Source organism: Pinus tabuliformis, chromosome 5_2, assembly GCF_031772625.1.
Source record: "Pinus tabuliformis cultivar Carrire ecotype Pingquan chromosome 5_2, CPIR1, whole genome shotgun sequence".
NCBI classification, from domain to species: domain Eukaryota; kingdom Viridiplantae; phylum Streptophyta; class Pinopsida; order Pinales; family Pinaceae; genus Pinus; species Pinus tabuliformis.
In genome coordinates, this window is record NC_142306.1 from 230,330,986 (window position 1) to 230,338,496 (window position 7,511).

Here is a 7,511-nt window from a genome sequence, read left to right on the forward strand (position 1 = left end):
TTGGACCATGATCAACAATCTGCAGCTCCTCCTCTAATCCTGTTTCAAGATTTTGAGTTTCAAGCCCCTTTGTTTCTTGAATTTTAGCATTGAAAACTTCCACCATGTTAAACCAATCACAGTCCATGTTTTACAATCCTTTCCTTTTCATGATATTTATGGTTCTTATTGCATTTATGCTCTACTCCAAGTGATCTTCCCCTAGATCTTTGCTGTTGCAATTTTTGGAATTGTGGATGATTTAAAACTACGTCCATACCTTCCCAGTGGATTGAAAAATTGGCATGAAGTTGATATCTCTGGTTTGTATCACCATTCTCCTTACCTAACTGTTCAGATTTTGCATACCAATATTGTGATTGGGAGGGAGATCACACGTACTCAAGGCTCTATCACATATGGCAACTGTATCATCTTCGTCCTCTAGATGGGGGGGCGTTCCCAACTGTCAACAGAACTTTGATACATCAGAATTTTGGATACCCTTTCTTCATTTTCTATGTCAAGCTTTATGAACTTGTTTGAATGCAAACCCTAACTTTCCATGGATGCTAACACAAGGGCTTGAGCAATGTCATTACCTTGATCTCGAAAGATGCCCAAATGCGCGTTCCTGTCACCAGGGATTTCAGTGTACCAGGGGTTCAGATTCATACATTATTATTAATATTATTATTAATATTGGTGACAATATTATTGTTAATTTTATTTATTGCATAATGATTATTTTTTCAAATATTATTATTAATTACTGTTAAATAATATTGACATCATGATAACGGCTAGTTTTATACCTTATTCGACAACTTTAACTAATAATATTATTTATAGATAATATTATTATTTGAATTGGTAAATAGATCATTTTTACTATATTCACTAACTAGTTAATTACATAACAACTAATCTTAAACCAAATATTATTATCTATTCTATTTTTAATTTTTAATGTTTCTATACAGCTTGAGTGGGCCTAATGGTGCGCGGAGGTGGGTCCCTTGTCCCACAAACAAGGGGGTCTCATACACCAATTTGGTGTCTGGCTTGGCTGTGACCTTAAAAATGGATATTATTATTATTATTATTATTATAAATAAAGCATACTTAGATATTATTAGCATTTTGATCGATAAATATATTAATTAATCATGATAACTGCTAATCTTCGACCTAACTAACATTGAAGAGGTCATCCTAATAATGTCATATGAATTATTTTATTTACATTTTCGATATTAAATAATTAATTATTACATAACGGTTATTTTCTAACTAAATCTCACCTTGTTCTGAGGATGAACAACATTAGCTGATTCGAAATGTCGACCTAATCCTTACATGTGATTAATCCCAAAGACTATTCTCTACATCATGGATCACAAAAGTTTTAGTTCCTTACTATTATTTATAATATTTATTTATATATAAGCAAATATTATTTAGCAAAATGGTCCATTACTTTTAATAAATTTAATAAATTAGATTCGTGCCATGTGACTCCCCACCCACCAATTTTCTTGGGATTTGAGATTATTCCATTTATAATAAATTCCTCCATAATAAATTGGTCATTCTTATTTATAACATTCATTTATAATTTCTCATTATTATTTTTTTATTATAGTTGACATTGATTTTTTAATTTAAAAGCAAATTATTTTTATTTTAAAAAATATATGTGTTAACTCCATGTTGAACACTGATACACATCGATTTCATATTTAGCTGTAAAATAATTGTCTACAAAGATAAAATAGTGAAAAACTAAAAATAAGATTATTAATTGATAAAATAAAATTACTAGTATTTTAATTAAAATTAAAATTATTTATTTGTATAAATAGTTTGTTCATATTTTTTTGCTTATGAAATGTTTTATGGCTAAAGCAATGGCTTCCTCCCTCAACATAGCTACAAATATGGATTCTAATTCGGCCCTCAAATACATTCAAAAAGAACTCAAGCTAGTTCAACTCTAGGTGCAGCACCAGAATGCCCACCTTGGCTACTTTGAGGGCCACATTCCATGTCTATTCATCTTTTTTTTACTTATGAAATGTTTTGTGGCTAAAGCAATGGCTACCTCCCTCAACATAGCTACAAATTTGGATTCTAAATGTTTTGTGGCTAAAGCAATGGCTACCTCCCTCAACATAGCTACAAATTTGGATTCTAATTCGGGCCTCAAAGAAATTCAAAAAAAACTCCAGCTAATTCAACTCTAATACTGGCCTTGGCCACATTCCATGTCTACCCCAATCTGAAATGTAAGTGCAAAATCTCTTGGGTGAAATTGTCAAAAGATCTGCGGTGGAATCCAAGTGCAAAAGATCCTCCGTGAAATCGTCAAAAGATCTCTCGTGGAATGGTGTGAAGAATAATGGTTGAAAGTCATGTTTGATCATTTTTGGCATATATTTTGATGTATAGGTTGGTAGCATTTATGTTTACTAGATGGTTTACAAACTATAAGTTTTATAAAGTTTGGATAGACAGACTCAAACTATTTATGTTTTGGACGGTTTATAATGTGGTTCAGTGACCAACACACCTGGTTTTCCATTGGACAAGTTAAGGTCATCAAACAATTTTATGATTGTACTCTGCGCATTATTGAAATGTGTCAAACTTAGAAAAAAAGATATTTTAAATCATTGATGTGTTCAATAAACTCATTAATGATGGTTATGAAATGATATGTACGTTATTTCACTACTATTTAATAAAACTAATAAAAGTATTAATAATTGTTATTTCAATATTGATATATATTGTTTTATAAGATTGATAAAATTAATAAAATATTAATAATGGTTATTACATAATGATGTATATTGTTTCATTAAAAATTGATAAAGTTATTTCATTAAAAGAGAGGAAAAATTATTTTATAAATAATTTATAGTATATTAATTTTTTTGAAAAAATTTAGTTTATTATTAAGAAAATCATTTTGTTAAAGAATGGATAATATTTTTTTAATAAAATTTTGATTCTTTGATATTTAAAATATGTTTATAAATGTATATATAAATTTAACATTTCTTAAAAAAACCAAAAAGAAACAAAACTACATTAAAATAATTTCAAATTTATGTTTTAAAAATGCTAATTTAAAAAATAAACAACTAAAATGATCTTGATTCTTTGATTTTATTTTATTGCCCAAGGCTTTTTATTATTTTAATTTTTTTAATTGAGAACCTAGATTGATTCTTAATCTTAATCTTAATGGTTATCAATAAGTGTAGTGTATTAAAGAGTTTATTAGATTGCATTGACTTTTAATAAATTTAAAAATTTAAATTTTGTGTGATATAATTCCAATTCTAATAAATTCTTCATAATTATTTATAACATTAATTTATAATTCCTCATTATTACTTTTTTATCATAGTTGATATTATTTTTTTAATTATAAAACATTTTATTTTTATTTAAATATATATATAGATATAAAAACACCACATTAAATATGGATGTGTTGCATTCATGTTTAATCATAAAATGCTTCTCTACACATAAAATGTATATAAATTTAATATTTCTTTAAAAAACAACCTAAAAAACCTCCAAACTTGTGTTTTAAAAAATACCAAACTTCAAAAAAAACAACTATAAACAATTTAGCAGATCCTAGCCTTTAATCTTAGTTTGTGTATAGAACCTGTAAGAGTTTGATCATTCTTTAAACAATTTAACAGATTCTAACTTCAAATCACATCCGAAGTTGAAGTTGTGGTCCATTGACATGTTGGGCGCGCACAATAAAATGATATGTCCGGACTCATTCATTGAAATGTTGGTATGTCCGGACACAGGAGCGATTACAAAAATATAATTTTCCTCCCAAGTGCCTCCTCTCATTTAGACTGAACACCCATGGAAAGCCCAAAGCCTCACGTAGCTATCTTTCCCGGCGCAGGAATGGGCCATCTCATCCCTGTCGCAGAGCTCACCAGGCACCTCTCCGGCACCCATGGACTCTCCGTTACCTTGATCACCTGCAAATGGATGTTCTCCCCTCGCCTAATGGATGCTTATACCAAGAACATGGCTTCCTGGGGTCTCGACATCAATTTCATCGAGCTGCCGGAGGAGGAGATGGAAGGCGCACAACATATGAAAACCGGAACTTACTTAGCTAAGCTTTTTGAAAAATCCAAAGCAGCAATGGAAAATGTTCTCAGATCCCTCCTCCACTCTGCCTCTCCCGTCTCTGCTTTCATCACTGATCTTTTCTGCTCCACTATGTTCGATGTGACCGCCGAGCTCCGCATACCCACATACGTATTCTTCACTGCCTCTGCGTCTGTGCTTTCAGTCCTGTTATCTCTTCCAAAGCTCGTCTCGGAGGTACCGGGCACTATGCCGATCCCTGGCAGAGATATGCTGACTCCCCTTCAGGACAGGTCCGATGAAGCCTTTAACCGGTTCTACGGCCATTCCTCGCGTCTTTGGGAAGCGACGGGCATTTTGATCAACACCTTCGAGGAACTGGAGCCTGAAGCTATCAAAGCTCTGGTGGCAGGAAAGATATGTAATCCGATGGATATTGATCGAATACCCTGCTTTTATCCAGTTGGGCCGCTCATGTCATCGTTGCCACTTGAACACAATGACAAACCTGTCGAAGATGGAGGGGCGGATTGCCTCGAGTGGTTAGATAAGCAGCCGCCTTCGTCGGTTCTCTTCGTTTCCTTTGGAAGCGGAACCGGTCTCCCAAGGGCTCAGGTGATCGAAATCGCCTTGGGATTGGAAGCAAGTGGCCATCGCTTCTTGTGGGTGCTGCGCAGTCCGTCGAGCAGCTTTCTGTCTATCGAGGAAATAGAGATTTCTCAACTCTTACCCGAGGGTTTCGAGAGCCGAACTCAGGACCGAGGACTTGTTGTTCCTTCATGGGCGCCTCAGATTCCTGTTCTCTCTCACCCATCCACCGGCGGTTTCCTTTCTCACTGCGGTTGGAATTCTACACTGGAGAGCATCTCACATGGAGTGCCCATGATCTGTTGGCCTCTTTTTGCGGAACAGAGGATGAACAGGCTTCTACTGGTTGATGAGTTTAAAGTGGGGATCCCAGCAAAGATGGAAAGCGCTGATTTCGTAAAGAGAGGAGAAGTGGAGAGAGTTGTTAGGGAGTTGATGGAAGGAGAAGGCGGGATGAGGGTAAGGGCGAGAGTGAAAGAATTGAAGGAGGCCGCCGTGAGTGCATTGAAAGAAGGGGGTTCTTTGTACAAAGCCATGGCCGCTGCAGTGTCTGAGTGGGCAATGAACGCAGCAAACTCAGGAGCCACAGCAACCAAAACATGACTTCCATTCCGGACGAACAACCTCTAGATAGGAATTCTGTATGTCGATGGTTATTATCAGTTCGATTTTTACACCCCTTGTCTTTCATATTACGGCAGTTTTAAAAAATGGAAATGGCCGGCAAAAAAGATCAGAGCTGTGTAAAATGTTTCACGCCACCACATAAAGGCCACCCACGGAGCGAGCTGTGAACCCATGGCAAATCAGTGGTGCTATGCTGTTTTTTTAATGTTTTCATATTTCATATTATGACTAGCTTTCCATTTTTATATGATAGTTTGTCACGTATATATATTTTGGCTTATCAATGTACTCATCATTCCCCGTTTGTTTTAAAACAAGATTTTTTCAATATCCACTGCTCTGGTTAGTGAAAACCATGCTTAGAATTAAATTTTCTAGTTTCTGTTAGTTGTTATGCCATATACTTGACATCACTGTTTGTTTTTAGAATGTAAATTCTGTAGCAGAAGCTGAACCATATTGATGATTTCAGGACAGTGACAGCCATCCACTATTAAAGATAGTAAATATCAGGAGTTTGCTCGCTTATAGTCTTTGATTGTAGAGGATTTGAACCCGTGGATTTTTATTTCAAAGATGGAAGGATGGGTCGCAGAGTCTGTTCCTGGATCCTTCGAATGTTCTCCGTGTCTTTTGAAATTTCTGAATTTGATATTTTATTCTTTATTTTATGAAATATTTGTCTTTGTACTAAAACAAATACTAACAAATATTTTTGAACCATGATCAACAATAGTTTCAAGTCCCTCTGTTTCTTGAATTTTAGCAATGAAAAATTCCACCATGTTAAACCCAAACCAGAGTTCATGTTTTACAATCCTTTCCTTCTCATGATATTTATGGTTCTTATTGCATTTATGCTCTACTCCAAGTGACCTTCCCCTAGATGTTTAATGTTGCAATTTTTGGGATTGTGGATCATTTAAAACTACGCGCATAGCTTCCAAATGGATTGAAAATTTGGCATGAAGTTGATATCTCTGGTTTGTATCAACATTCTCCTTACCTAACTGCTCAGATTTTGCATTACCAATATTGTGATTGGGAGGGAGATCACACATACTCAAGGCTATATCACATATGGCAATTGTATCATCTTCGTCCTCTAGATTGGGGGGCGTTCCAACTGTCAACAGAACTTTGATACATCAGAATTTTGGATACCCTTTCTTCATTTGCTATGTCAATCTTTATGAACTTGTTTGAATGCAAACCCTAACTTTCCATGGATGCTAACATAAGGGCTTGAGTAATGTCATTAGCTTCATCTCGAAAGATGCCCAAATGTACGTTCCTGTCACCAGGGATTTCAGTGTACCACGGGTTCAGATTCATACCTTACTCTTCAAACACGTGCACTTTGCCCAGTAGGTACTATGAGCTTGGAGATGTCCTCAACGTATATGTCATAAAATTGCTCTTCTCCTTCCCTAAGGACAGAGATGCACATCTCATTATCAGCCTGCACTTCCTCATATGTGCTTTCATCAGCAAGGGCTTCCAAATGATCTCTCAGAACACCAATTGCTCCCTGTAGGCAATTATTTTCAACAAAGAAAGGGGTTTTCTTGTTCACTTCTGAAATGTCCTGATCCATATGGTTGGCACCAATAGCTTCATCCATGGGGCAATTAGAGTTATTTTGCTCATTTTTTGTGTGCAAATCTGCCCTTGGAGCAGCAGATACATCATTCGTTTGTATTAGGGTAGAGGCATCCTTACAGTCATCACCAGGGTTGGCACCAAAACGTATCCCTATCCGTCTGTTCTCAAAATAAATCTTCAAATATAATTTGTAAGCTTATCAATATAAAGTGAGAGAAGATTGATACTCAATTTATATTTCTATATGCAGTACATCTCAACCCAAACACAACCAAAGCACCTTATTTGAGTGGGTAGATATAAATATATATAAGCAGTGCCTAACATAAATTAAATGTATACCATTTCCATAAACTTAATGCACACCATCAATCATACCAATATGAGGGCGGTTTTAGTATTATTGAAAAGCGCACCATCCATTATTATCAATACCATTACAAGGGAGAGCTTAAATTCGTCCAAAATAATTCACGAATAAAATGGCCCCCATAGCAAAGCACACCTTCCAGCAACTGAAGCTATAAATATTAAATAGATCCGCCCCGCGCAATCTTCACCAAATTGACCGG

At 35.2% G+C, this 7,511-nt stretch overlaps 1 pseudogene; it reads left to right on the forward strand.

The window, feature by feature from the left end:
- Positions 1 to 3,787: 3,787 nt before the first annotated feature.
- On the forward strand, positions 3,788 to 5,618 carry LOC149158380 (UDP-glycosyltransferase 72B1 pseudogene; annotated as a pseudogene).
- Positions 5,619 to 7,511: the final 1,893 nt, after the last annotated feature.